At 34.6% G+C, this 14,567-nt stretch overlaps 2 long non-coding RNA genes across 2 annotated transcripts in view; both read left to right on the forward strand.

Moving 5' to 3' along the window:
* The window catches only part of LOC141379115 (uncharacterized), a 53,326-nt gene that overhangs the window by 9,465 nt on the left and 29,294 nt on the right, over positions 1-14,567 (forward strand). The gene's annotated exons all lie outside the window — the stretch shown is intronic.
* Positions 5,324-9,027, forward strand: LOC137488524 (uncharacterized). The gene is made up of 5 exons (XR_011007593.2): positions 5,324-5,362; positions 6,176-6,364; positions 6,578-6,735; positions 7,248-7,343; positions 8,080-9,027. It is a non-coding gene; the product is annotated as an uncharacterized lncRNA (long non-coding RNA).

Genomic DNA, 14,567 nt, shown 5'->3' on the forward strand with positions numbered 1-14,567 from the left:
AAGAAGTGCAAGTTACCTTTGCCAAGGGCACAGACATAACCCAATACTATGACTGACATTGGCTTTTTTTGTCTGGATGATCTTTTTCTGCTTTGGTCTGGAGCGCATGGTGTCCATTTCTCCCAAAAAATACCTGAAATACTGATTCATCTGACCACAATACACGTTTACATTATCAGCGGTGCTTCTGAACACCATTAACATAGAGCTTCCTTTTGGCACAGTACAGTTTTAACTGGCATTTGTGGATGTAACTACATATTGTGGTACTTGACAAAGGTTTGCCAGAGTAGATCTGAGCCCATGTGGTGATGTTGCTTATAGATGAATGACGATTCTTGATGCAGTTCTGAGTTCCATCTTTGCTTCTAAAGGACTAGACCTTTCTTGGATGCTCTTTTTGTACAAAATTATAATTACAATCACCTGTTGACAACACCTGTTTTAAATCACAACATTATTTAACCAATTTTCCTGATGATTACCAGTTCTAAGTTGCTCCTGTTCTAACTTTGTTTCTGATTTGGGTTTGTAATTTATAAATCCTAATATACAGCCAATATCTCAATAATAAAGAGGTTATTAAAGTAGTTAACAATTAAATTAAAGTATAACAAAGAAAATTATATGCTTAAAAAAACATTTACATTCTAGGAAACAAATTTTGCAATTAAATACATTTGGATACTTTGATTAATCAATATTTGATCTGAAATCATGTCAGCAATATTGTCATGTCCTTGTAAAAAAGCATTGCTAAAATGTGATTTGTAAAAAGGTTTAAAGACTTTCATTTTATTACTATCCTACACTTTTATTGGCTGTTAGGCTTTTATTACTTTCAAGCTTGAAATTTCACTCTGCAAAGATTCAAAGTGTATATCACAAGTGTTTGTCATAACGCAAAACCTAGCATTGTATATTATGGTAACTGAAGACAAAAACTATAATAATTAGAAAATATAATTGGATTTTGCTCCCTGTCATAAACTTGTAGAACCATAGAAATATTATTAAAAAATTCCTCAAAGTTTTAAGAGCTCTCAGAGCATTTGTTAGCAATATTGCAACACCATCATCCACGTTCAAGGTTGTGCATCTATTATGAGCCTCTGAAAGGCAGAAATTACATTTTCGCAGAAATTCCACAAACTCTTCAAGTAGTTCTATGCCTGCTCATTATGGCTAACCTTGGGATATGTTTTGTGGTTTGGAATGTGTAGAAAAGTGGATGTCTTCAAATGACAGGTTATGTTCATGTTAACACACAAACTCTTCCTTTAGTCAATAAGGGTTACATGGTGACACAACAGAAGCATTCAGTGCTTTAAAAAAGGCTTGCATGCAGAAAGACATCTTTTTCATGTAGATTTAAATATGAAAGTGTGACAATAGCCACTGAAACATATGAAACATGTCTGTGAGTCAATCATAGCAAACAACACTTTTATTGTTATCAGTTAAGTACGCATTGCTTCTTATTGTCTTGTTGCACATATTATGGTTGGTTATTAAATTATCTATTCTCTGCAAAATCACTAACTGTTTTAGTGGTACTGTAAATGAATGAATGAATGAATACATAAAAATGGAAAATAAAACTTTATTACTTAATATATTAAATATAGATAAAAAAGATTTTAAAATGTTATCATTCGTTTCATAAAAAGTTTGAAACATTGTTTCAAGTGGTCTCCTGATGTTTTTCACATCTGTAGCTATATATAACAATGAAATAAAAGTAATTAAAATGAATAATGATAAAAGTAACAATAAAAGTAAAAGCAAAAAGTAATTATAATTTACAGGCCATCTGGTGAGTAGTGTTTAATCTCACTTTCACATTTTGTGCTGTTTGACTGTTTATTTTAGGCCCTTCATTTAGCATATAACAATTAGCCCTGTCCATGGTGCTGAATTGCATTCCAGTATTGACAGCTGTCTTCATCCCACAGATGCACAATGCTAATTTGCTAAATAAACTAGATATAACTCATTTTCACTAGACGCCTTGGTATAGAAAAACAAAATGCAGTCTTTTCCCAGTCTTTCTTCACCAGCTGTCTCCTACCTTTCTTCATCCACACAGGACGTGAATATTTTAAGTGCGGGGGCGAGCGGCGGTCCTCGAGCACGCCGATAATGTGCTCATTATGTCGGTGAGGCGGCGAAGCATAAACGCTATCAATGGCAATGCCATCGTTTCCCCCTCACCCGTGATAGACGACGCGTTTACACGGCTGGCGTCGTGTGGAGAAGCCAACCGAGTTCAAAAAGTCAAGAGACGCGTCTCCTGATGGAGCGGGACCCTGACAGTCCGCCCGCATAGCCAAAATGGAGATGTTACATCATCTTAATGGTCAAACAATGGGGCGTTGCGATGAATAATACATGTCATCTCAGCCTAAGCCGAGAATGGTTTTTCGGGAGGGCTGAGGTAAATCCCGCGTCCGAATATGCAATAGTATGCAAAAAGATGGATGTCAGAGTACGGAGCGGTCTTGATACACTTAGTGAACAGTCCTGTGTGCAACCAGAGGTAATTGTGCTATTATATGAGGCAACTGGAGCCAAGAAGGTGTCGAATTTGTAAAGTTGGAAAAGCTGAAATATGGTTAAAAAAATTATGGGGGAGTCATGGGGGCAGCAGAAATATTTTATAAAAAATATTTATTAGGGGTGTCAGGGTTTTAAGTTATAATGTTTATTATCCTTGGAGTGTAATTAGAAAAGTTTGCATCATTAACCAGTGGTGAAAAGAGTGCTAAAAAATCATTCTCAAGTAAAAGTACCAATACTTGCCTAAAAATGTAGTGCGAGTAAAATTATCTGTTGTAAATATTACCTGATCGATGAGTAAAGAGTAGACCTTACAAAAGTGGTTAAGATCAGTGGGTAGTGAGTATTCTGTAAAAAGCTGATGCATTTACATGTAATTTGTGGATATGTGTAAACCTAACGTTCTGTAGTGCATTTGGTTATTGCAGGCACACTGCACACAACATCAAGACGTTAATATCAGATTAGGTTGTGACTTCAGATGACCAAAATTCAATGTATAGCCAGCATCCAAGGACAAAGTTATTTTAATGTTTGGTTAATTTTAGGTTGTGTTAGAAAGTGACCAAAATCCAACCTCGAGCCAACATCTTATAGACATATTGACGTCAAATGCAGACATTTATTTGGCAGGTACGACAACCAAACTCCAACATTTGATGGACATCATGGTAGTAATGTCCACACAACTTTAACATCATTAGACGTTGATATTTGCTTGATTTTAAGTTGGACATTGACGTGGGCCTCACATTGAGTTCTGATTTCAGCCTGATTTTCATTTCCACACAAAATGCAGCGTTGCCACGTCGTTGGGATACAATGTCAATCTGACATCATGTTGACGTCTTGTGCCTGCTGGATGTTTAAGGCTATTTTGGTCATCATACAGTAAACATCCGTCATCTTCTCATCAGTGGCATGTATCTAAACAGTCTCTGGGTCAATGCGTGTAAAGATTTTGGATATAGTTTTGGACACTTTTAACACTTCCAAACAGTTTGCAGCAATTATAAATCTTTCATGTCTTGAGATGGTTCATTATGATCCGATTTACCTTCTATGTGCGATTTGATTGGACTGGAAACACAGAAGTGACTTTTGTAATCCCCATAGACAAAAAAATAAATAAAGTAGTGACTGCAGAGCGAAGGAAAGTAGTGGAATAAAAGCACCAATACAGCACTAAAGATTTACTCAAGGGAAAATAAAAGTACACATTTTAATAGTACTTAGTAAATTAATATTCCTGAGAAAAACTACGCAATTACAGTATTTATATTTTGTTACTTTACACCACCGTCATTAACTCACTTCACCACACAAATGCTGATAATAATAATATTTGTGAATTCTGTTACACTGTAAAAACGCCAACTTTCAAAAAGTCCTCTGAACAAAGATTAATAAGTTAACTGAATTTAAATATTTTCATTTGAAATGCTGACAAATAATAGTTAGTTTGTTCAACAAATATGGTGCTTCAATGTGAAAAACTTAAAATATTTCGTTGAACTAATACAAAATTCTTAGTTTTGCGTTGATGCGTGCCCTTCTTGTTGGCGCATGCGCCTTATAAGCTTCTGGCGCATGCGCAATTTACTTCTATAGCTCACTGCAGGGGGTACCTGTCACGTGCGCGCGACAAAACGAACCATCTTTCTTTCTGTGGAGCTACGTGTCAATCGTTTTCATAATCGATTGTATATAATTGTATACATGTTTTTGTGCGATGTGCTACCCATCTGACTGCCCGATCTATTTTACCAGTGTATTAATGATGTGAGAGACCGTGATAGAGCGGTTAAGAGTAGTGGTGGGCAAAGCGAGGCTTCGTGAAACACTGAAACAGTCGAAGCAAATGTGTCGAAGCTTCGAAACGTTTCGAAACCTCACTCTACAGTGACATTTAGTGGTCATTTTTTTATATATATTGCACTGAAACAGCTTCAGCAAAGAACGATTGAACAAATTGAGGGATTAAATCCCACTTTGTGAAATGGAATGCTTCAAGTAACATAGTACAGAGGTTAAGGTGTCAGACATCCATGCAGGAGTAGTAGGTTTCGAAGCCAGTCAGTATCAGTTGTTTTAAAATGCTTTAATACCAGTTGGTAATGCTTTGCTCTTGTATCGTTTTGTTTCAACATTGGTCTGATATCCGAATAAACAATTTGTGAATAAATATGTCTTGTTTTTGTCTTAAAACAGGGTTGTTGCTAGATCAAAAACGGTGGCCTGAAGTTATCAAGAATTATTTATATTATTCATTAAATTTCCCATTTATTGTATTTTATTAATGTCTACCCAAACCCTAAACCCAACCATACTGTAAAAATATTTATTATTGTTTTACAGTGTTACAAAAATGATGCTAAATTGATGGCGTAACTGTAGCTGTATCCTATTTAGGCTACACAAAACAGAAACATGATTAAAATACATAAAACCATGATTTCGAAGTCGGGATTCGAACCCAAAACATCATGCTAAGCATCAATAAGCAAACCCACAGTGCTCTAAGCCATTTGAGACAGAGATAATTTGGAGACCTTGGCAGTCAAATTAGGATTCACCAGGTCTCGAAACGTTTCTAAGCTGATCGATGCTTTGAATCGCTTTAGTCACGTGACTAGGTGTTTCAAAACACTTTAGTCACGTGACTTGGTTGCTTCGGATCATGCTTCGGTGCAGTGATTCGAAACACTTGCGCTTCGGGATCTCGACACTGTGTCAAAACATCAGTTTCACGCCAGCAATCCCTAGTTAAGAGCAGGCCAACGACGTTTCTGCTAAATCATAGGTATGTATGTCGCTTTTTGTTGTCATCTAACGTTATATTATTTGATATGTTGGCTTTGATGTGCGCGTGTATCCTAATACGGAACTATTTGTTATAATTTAGCCGTGAGTTACTTGTTTCGTGCACTTGGTTTTGGCTATTTACATCAATAAAAGTTTAGAGTGAATGTATTTGAAACAAATAGCGATTTCAATCGAGTCATTTGCTTTAATAACTCACGATTAATACAATGAGTATCATATAACATACCAGATCAGGTATCCAAGTCAAATATAACATTATGTCCTGTTTATCTAGATTGCTGTCAGCATTGCGCACATCATAACCTTTTTTCCCTTCGAACCATTTACATTTACATTTACATTTAGTCATTTAGCAGACGCTTTTATCCAAAGCGACTTACAAATGAGGACAAGGAAGCAATTTACACAACTAAGAGCAACAATGAATAAGTACTAAAGGCAAGTTTCAGGTCTGTAAAGTCTAAGAAGGGAAGTGTTAGTAGTTTTTTTTTTTTTTTTTTTTTTTTTTTTTTTTTTGTACAATTTTTGTACAATTAGTGTGATATTCAAAGAGGCAATTGCAGCTTAGGAAGTGAAGTGGAGCCAGAGCCAGTGGAACAAACGGTGACATGTTTAACTGTGTAATTTGTGTGAAAATCGTGTGATTTTCATGTAATTCATTGCTTGATTTGTTAGCTCGACTAAATGTCTATCATATTCAGACCAACTTGCTTTAACAGTCAGCTAGCTTTTATTTACATAAAAAATATAAAGGGCTAAATATATATTTTTCTTTCTTTTTGCTCAAAAGGACTGAAATATTGACAATGACATAATTCAATGCAAGATTTCCTTGAGGAGGTGAGACTTGTTATCATCAGTGAAATTTGACGGTCATTCACCAGCAGATGCAAGAAACCTTTTCTCTTTGCCCAAAAGAAGTTGTTGAGATTTAGCCAGGAAGAAATTAGAGAGAGATAACCTGGACTTTAAGGAAGAGGTAAGTCACTATATTGCAATTGCTTTGGTTTCATTCAAGGTAGTAATGATAATGCTAAAAATAACAAACAACATTATTATTATAGGTAATTCAAAATACATCTGTATTCAGCATTTGAACATTTAAATATTTACATTTACATATATATATATATATATATATATATATATTATGTGTAAAAATTAATATGTATGTTTTTTTTGTATATTGTAGATCTGCACAGAGTTTTCTCAGATCTGTAATGTAGATCTCCTGAGACAGTTAATCGAGTGACTTGATAAATATACAGCACCTCTCCTGAAACTCTACAGAAAAGAAGGGATTCAATGGGTCCAGAGATGGATACAACTTTAAACAAGATGGATGAGCAGGTACTCATTAAGATTTTTTTTTTCTTATACACCCGTCTGATGTTTTTAACATGTGCAACATATTTTGTCCTGTCAAGAATTTCATGCTCAGGTAATACAGTCTAATAAAACGTAATTGCAACAATTTAATTGTCCAGCCCTTTTGCATTAATTTTAATTGTGTCAAGTTGTGTTTTGATTGTGAGATGGAAGTAAGATAAATAACAGATGTTTCACTTGTTTTGAGTGACCATTTCAAATGAATACATTCAAAGAGGAAAATAGAAAATAATAGCTGTAGTTTTTAACTCAAAGTAATTGTCACATGAAACTAAACATTTTTCTAAATTTGCCAACACAACCATTATCAAATTCCATTGTATGGAAACCACAAAATTTAAAAAAAAAAAAAAAAACATGTGTTTTTTCAACAGCATGAATAAAATACTATGCTCATTTAAATGTACTAAGTACATTTTTACTTACAAAACAATAAGATTGTAAAACACCCTTTGTAAATGACTTTCCTTTAGGTCACTGATATTGTCACAGATCGAGAAAGAGCAGCTCTTGAGGGATTGCCAATTTTTCTTCGTAAAAATTCTGCTTGCTTTCTCAAGATATGTCTGGTAAGTTACCCATTTTCATACCCTATTCTACATTTATTAGTCTGCTTGGTAACACTTTTAATAGCTGCACGCTATAAATAATTTATTTAGTATTAGCGAATAGTTAATTTATTTTCTGTTAAGCATAACTCTACATGAAGTGCTCAATGATTGTATTTTTTTTAACTTTAATGATTCATTTGTATTACTAATTTAAGTATTGCATTATTTACAAACCAGTTATTTAAGAATAGTTGGTGTTTTTAAGATCATTCAGAATGCTTAAGTACACGATTAATAAACTATTCAAATTAACATTTAAATATCCTAATATTAAGGTATGTAATAATAGTTACTTTGTATGTTAGTATATGCTTTATGAGCTTAACTTCATCCAGTTGTGACCTAATCTAAAGTGAGGACTATTTATGCTTTATAAATCCCTTATGAATGACAATTAAAGGCTCAGTTATATTCTAAACAGGACAATAAACAACTTTCACAATTGAAACTGTATCAAATAAAAGTAAATCTTTGCAATTTTATGTAAAATAAAAGTTTAAAAAATTGCTAAATATTAAAAAGTTGTCAATATATTGTTCAATTATTATATATTATAGACTATTCAAAGTGTTATTGTTTGTGTGTACGAAAGTATTACATGTTTTTATTTTCTTTGCATAATAGTAATAACATTAATAAGTAGTAATTAATATTACACATCAATTAATTTTCCCATTACTTAATCTCCTATAAGGACACGGACCCTGAAGACCACAGCACCAGAGATTAAAGGATTGGAATCTTCACTGTGGTGGAAGATGATAATGGCACTTCTGCATCCCTGCAATATGTGATGAACCTCGCTAAAATCTTGGAGGAGGCCATAGTACTTCAGGATATCACACATCTGCCTGCAGCCTTCGCTTACTTGTTCAGCCTCTTGTATAGACTGAATATGGAACACCCAAAAGAACTCAAATATACTTTTTAAGTGATTCAGCATGTTTTATGGAGGTTGGTGGCACATGATCTGCGAGAGTTCAGTTCATTCATTCATTCATTTTCTTTTCGGCTTAGTCCCTTTATTAATCTGGGGTCGCCACAGCGCAATGAACTTGTCTTACGCAGCGGATGCCCTTCCGGCTGCAACCCATCTCTGGAAAACATCCATACACACTCATTCACACATACACTACGGACAATTTTAGCCTACCCAATTCACCTGTGCCACACGTCTTTGGACTGTGGGGGAAACCGGAGAACCCAAAGGAAACCCACGTGAACGCAGGGAGAACATTCAAACTCCACACAGTAACGGCAACTGACCCGTGACCACTTCCTAATGTGCCACTGTTTCAATGTTTTGAGGTCTGTTTTTGGACTTTATTTACTTTGTTGACAAAAGTGCAGTACACTTTAAAGACTGTATGAATGGAGTGGCTTTTAGGGTTTACTCTGATTAGATGATTGCATATTCACCTGGTTTGAGTGTTTAGACACACTAATAGCTTGGTTTTAGTAAGGTTGCCAGTTATTTTATGTTGAGGCAGTGTACAATCTTTTCAAATCTGGAAACATTCAGTACTAGTTGTGTACAAACTAGCCCAATGCTGAACACGGCTAATGTCAAATGCTGATTTTGTATGCAAATGTTTTGGATTGTGATTTGAACACAGTTAAAAATAAAAAAAAGTGAATTGACTATTCTTGTGTATTTAATTTGAATCCTAAAAATTAATAGTAAATGCATAATGAATCAGTTTGTTTTATTTTGTTCAGTAAACTAAAAAAATCTTGTTGGGTAAACATAATCATTTTTGTTCAGTAAACAAAAGATCTTGTTGAATAAACGTGAAAATTTTTGTTCAGCAAACAAAAGATTTTGTTGAGTAAACATGATAATATTTGTTCAGCAAACAAAAATATCTTGTTGGGTGAACATGACATTTTTTGTTCAGCAAACAAAAATATCCTGTTGGTTGAACATGATATTTTTTGTTCAGCAAACAAAAATATCCTGTTGGTTGAACATGATATTTTTTGTTCAGCAAACAAAAATTTCTTGTTGGGTTAACATGATATTTTTTGTTCAGCAAACAAAAATGTCTTGTTGAATGAACATGATATTTTTTTATTCAGCAAACAAAAATATCCTGTTGGTTGAACATGATATTTTTTGTTCAGCAAACAAAAATATCTTGTTGGGTGAACATGATACTTTTTGTTCAGAGAACTAAAGAATTCAACAAAATATTTTGAGTTCACTGGTCTTCAAACCCTGTTTGTTGAGTTAACTCAAAAAGCTATGTGTGATAGGTTGCCTAATTATTTTAAGTTTACTCAACTTTTTTTTTTTACAGTGTACAATTCAAGGTAAATAGTGATACAGGGAATATTTAATTTTTGTTTTCAGTACAGGATTATCTGTCATTAATCTAGGAGAAATAATGTAAACATTATTTATTTAGTCAGGCAGACGGTTACTCCATGCTGGTAACACTTTTTCTTTATAAAAATATATTTTATCATAATCTTTGACAGAATAAAAAATGAACCAAGAAATATTCATTTATTCATCTTCTTTCGGTTTAATCCCTTTATACATCAGGGCACGCCACAGTGGAATGAAGCACCAACTTATCCAGCATATGTTTTGCACAGCGGATACACTTCCAGCTGCAAACCAGCATTGGAAAACACCCATACACCCTCATTCACACACATACACTGCAGACAATTTAGCTCACCCAATTAACCTATTCTGCCTGCATTAGGACGGTGGGGGAAACTGAAGCACCCGGAGGAAACTCAAGCCAACACAAGGAGAACATGCAAACAAACTCCACACAGAAACCCCAACTGGCTCAGTTGCGACTTGAACCAGTGACCTTCTTGCTGTGAGGTGTCAGTGCTAACCACTGAGCCACCTTGTTGCCAGGAGTATATTGTGTTGATTATAAAAATACAAACTTTATATATAAATAGCAGAATAAATAGCTTTAAATAGCAGAATATGGGGAATTTGAATAGTTTGCATTTTGGGTTGTTTATTTTCTGATAAGAGTTTCACTTGCCACCGTGGAGTTGTACATAAAACTATTCATTCATTCATTTCCTTGTCAGCTTAGTCCCTTTATTAATCCCGGGTCGCCACAGCGGAATGAACCGCCAACTTATCCAGCAAGTTTTTACGCAGCGGATGCCCTTCCAGCCGCAACCCATCTCTGGAAAACATCCACACAACACATTCACACTCACTCACTACAGTCAATTTAGCCTACCCAATTCACCTGTACCGCATGTCTTTGGACTCTAGGGGAAACCGGAGCACCCGGCAGAAACCCACGCGAAGGCAGGGAGAACATGCAATCTCCACACAGAAACGCCAACTGAGCCGAGGTTTTGGTGGAAACAGGAGAGTTGAGGTGCACATTTAATTCTGCAGTGAGTTGGACAGCTGTGGTTTTATGTTTTTTGGACGTAATCTGGGTTCGCAACTGGACATCCCTTTCAGACAGCTTCCTCTTGTGTCCACAGTTACTCTTGTTGTATGTGTTTTTTTCTCTCTAGCTGGTATGCTGACATTACCCTGGATATGATAGCTCTTGATACATCACAAAGACTTGCTAATTTGATCACAGATGCACCAGCGAAAGGCGCACCAACAATTTGTCCTTTTTGGACACTGATATGTCACCCACATGTTGTGTGCTTTGCAATATTTGCTATTATTGCTAATTAAACCTTCACACTCTGCTTTTACTGTGGAATCAAACTGGCCACCAGGCTGGTCAAATTTAGCCATGAAAACTCCAACACTAAAACACTAAACTGTCGAGTGTTTCAGTTTCATTGTCTAACCTCTGATTATTACTTTATGATAAAGTTGACCTTGTAGCCACTATATTAATATGAATTAAAGGTTCTTCAGCAGTTCTGCAGCTTGTAATTATAAAAGACCTATTTAAGTGCTATCCTGTGATGGTCCTACAGTGGTTTTTTGGGGTGGTTAACATGCAATTTAAAAAAAATACTTTATTAATTACATTAACTTAAATTTTATAAGTAGATTTTACTGACACAAAGCACCTTAACCATCCCAAAGATTTACAGTTTCTTCATAGGTTCTAGATAGCACTTAAAATGGTATGTACATTAACAAGGTTACATTATTGTATATGTTTTATAATTTGATTTTACATATAAAAGCAAATTGTAATATTTCATCATCTGAATGTCTTTTTTGGCAGGAAAAGAAGTCTAAATAATGAAACAAAAGGTAACAAAAAGTACATTTTTAAATTGCACTTGGTTTAACAACACCCAAATGAATGTGAATTATTGTTTTACTTATTGTTTTTACATTAGTAGCTCATGTAAGGGAGACTACTGGCAAGAGTCTGGATTCAGGCAAGAGTCTGGATGCAGTCCTGGTGCAGTGCAATCAGAGCTGCATCTCAGCTACATCTGCAATAAATGTAGTTGATCAATGGATTAATATTTATTATTGTTATTGAAGTACTTGATTTATTATTGTTATCAGTACTTGATGTTAAGTGTTGGTGCTTATTCTTTTAAGTGTGTCATTTTTGTTGTAAAGCACCACTGTGTCAGAATTAATTGCCCCAAGGGAATTAATAAAGTTTTAAATTAAACAAACTAAATCCAATGCTTTTTAATGTGCTCACCTAACCCCACCCCTAACCCTACCTCTTACAGTGATGTCACTAGCTCCTTGAGTGCATCGTGTCTAGCATTGCATCACTGAGATATGCAGTCATCAGCTTGCATCAACAAGGTTGCATCCAAGATACTATGGTTCAAGCTGCAGTATTGCCAAATGAATAAAGAAATGTTATCAGAAAGATTGTGTAAAACTATACATTTCTATTTTAACCAGCCTCAGTGTTATACCAATAATGGAAATAGGCACTTTTAGAATATTTGGGAGAGTATTGCTATCGTGTCTATGTTGTATTGTAATACAGAGCATTTAAGTGTTAATGTTAAATCAAAAGTGATTCACATACCTGGAAATTGAACTACTTAAAAGGAGATAAAAGAAAAGATAGGTCATCAATTGAATTAATGGTAAATGTGGAAATGATCAATAAGTCAGCTAATATAGCTGAAGTATTTAATAATTTTTTTGTGGACTCTGTAGTTTCAATCACACAGTGTTTTTCTCGCAATTATTCAGAAGTTCATCAAGTAAACACAGTAGAACAAGCTTTTTCTCTAGGGTTAGTTTCCGAATCAGACGTCAACAGAGCAATTACATCTCTTAAATCATCCAGAGCAAAGGATATATTTGGGATGGATGTGATACTTTTAAAAAACATTAGTGAGTCTCTAGCAAAGCCGATCACCAAAATTATTAATCTGTCCATTTCTCAGGGGATGTTCCCCAGTGCTTGGAAATCATCTGTCATTGTGCCTTTATTTAAAAGTGGCAATCCACACTCTACTAGTAATTACAGACCTATCAGTATTTTACCTATAGTTTCAAAGATTGCAGAAAAAATGATAGCCACACAAATGACAAATTACTTAAATAATAGTTCTTTTGCTTTACATCCATTGCAGTTTGGCTTCAAAGCAAACTATTCAAGTGAGATGGCAAATTGCTACTTTACTCAAAAAGTAAAGTCTTTATTAGATAGGGGGCGTATCGTTGGGGCTGTGTTTCTTGATTTTAGGAAGGCTTTTGACACTGTAAATCATAGAATTCTCATGTCCAAATTAGTTGGTTTTAACTTCTCACCACAAACTTTAAAATGGATAGAATTTTACTTGTCTGGTCGCATACAGTGTGTTAATATACTAAATTACAAATCTGCCCCTCTAGGTATATCCTCAGGTGTTCTACAAGGATCTATTTTGGGCCCTTTACTTTTTACTTTATATATCAATGATCTTCCATCTATGTGTCCTAACAATAACATACAAATGTGTGCGGATGACACTGTTATATTTATTCATGGTAGTAGTGTGTTACAAGTTGCAGACCAACTCACAGAATCACTGGTACATCTTTCAGCCTGGTTAGATCAATGCTGTTTACAGTTGAACATCTCTAAAACCGTGTGTATGTTTTTTTTTTCTAAGAATGGTAGGCCAAGTGTAGTACCAGATGTATTTGTATCAGGGGAAAGATTACAAGTTGTATCTGAGTACAAGTACCTTGGAGTTTTAATAGATTCAAAACTATCATTTCAGTCTCAGGTTAAAAAGGTTTGTAACCGGGTCAGATTCAGTTTAGCAAATTTTAGATTTATTCATGATCAGATGTCATGTGAGGCTGCCCTAATCCATTTCTCACATCACTTATTGTTTAACCACTTGGTCCCAAGCCAGCATCACTACTCTGAAGCCACTTGAATCTTTATACAAACAATCCATAAAAACCCTTGATAAGAAATCAGTTCAATATCACCATTGTTTAATATTAAAGAAATACAACCTGCTTAGTTGGGAAAATTTAATTAAATATGTACATATCTGTTTAATGTTTAAGACTTTACACACCCCAAAAATCAGCATTGTCAGCATTAGTACTGTATTCTTGACACATTTGTACTGTTGTCTTTGGCTTTTTGTCCTCTGCTGCCATCAGTCTGTTCTTTTTTTTCTTTTCTTTTTTTCTTTTCTTTACTTTTTAACTGTATTTTTTATATGAAAGTGTATTTAATGTGTAATGTTGTGCTTTTATTTTAGGTGTGACTTTTTAACATTCTGTAAGGGGTCTACGGATGAAAAATAGCCATTCTTGGCTAATTCTGGCACATTTTACAATAATGTTTATTAATGTGCATTGACCCTGTAAACAAATAAACTAAACTTAACTAAATAAAATGGTTTAATAACAATAGCTTGTTATGGTTACAGCTGAATTATTTACAAAAAAAAAAGAATGTATGATAAATAAAACATAAATTGATAATGATAAAACATAATATTATTTGTACCCAGCTTAAACGCAAAAAGTTACCCAATAGAGAAAGAGAGAGAGAAAGAAAGAAAGCAAAGTTTCTAAAGAGCCAAAGCAACAGCCAGGGAGAAAAAGAGACAACTGTCACAACCTTCTTTTTTGTGTGACCAAAACCCATGTCTGAAACATTCAAGCTGACCAATCCGCAGACCCCTGAATTACATACATGTCTACAGGCCTCATCTTCATAACCTTTCCTATGTCTTTTGGAATTTGTTACAAAAAAAGATAATGCAAAGAATGACTTGGTT

The sequence above is a fragment of the Danio rerio genome, chromosome 19, assembly GCF_049306965.1.
Source record: "Danio rerio strain Tuebingen ecotype United States chromosome 19, GRCz12tu, whole genome shotgun sequence".
NCBI classification, from domain to species: Eukaryota; Metazoa; Chordata; class Actinopteri; order Cypriniformes; family Danionidae; genus Danio; species Danio rerio.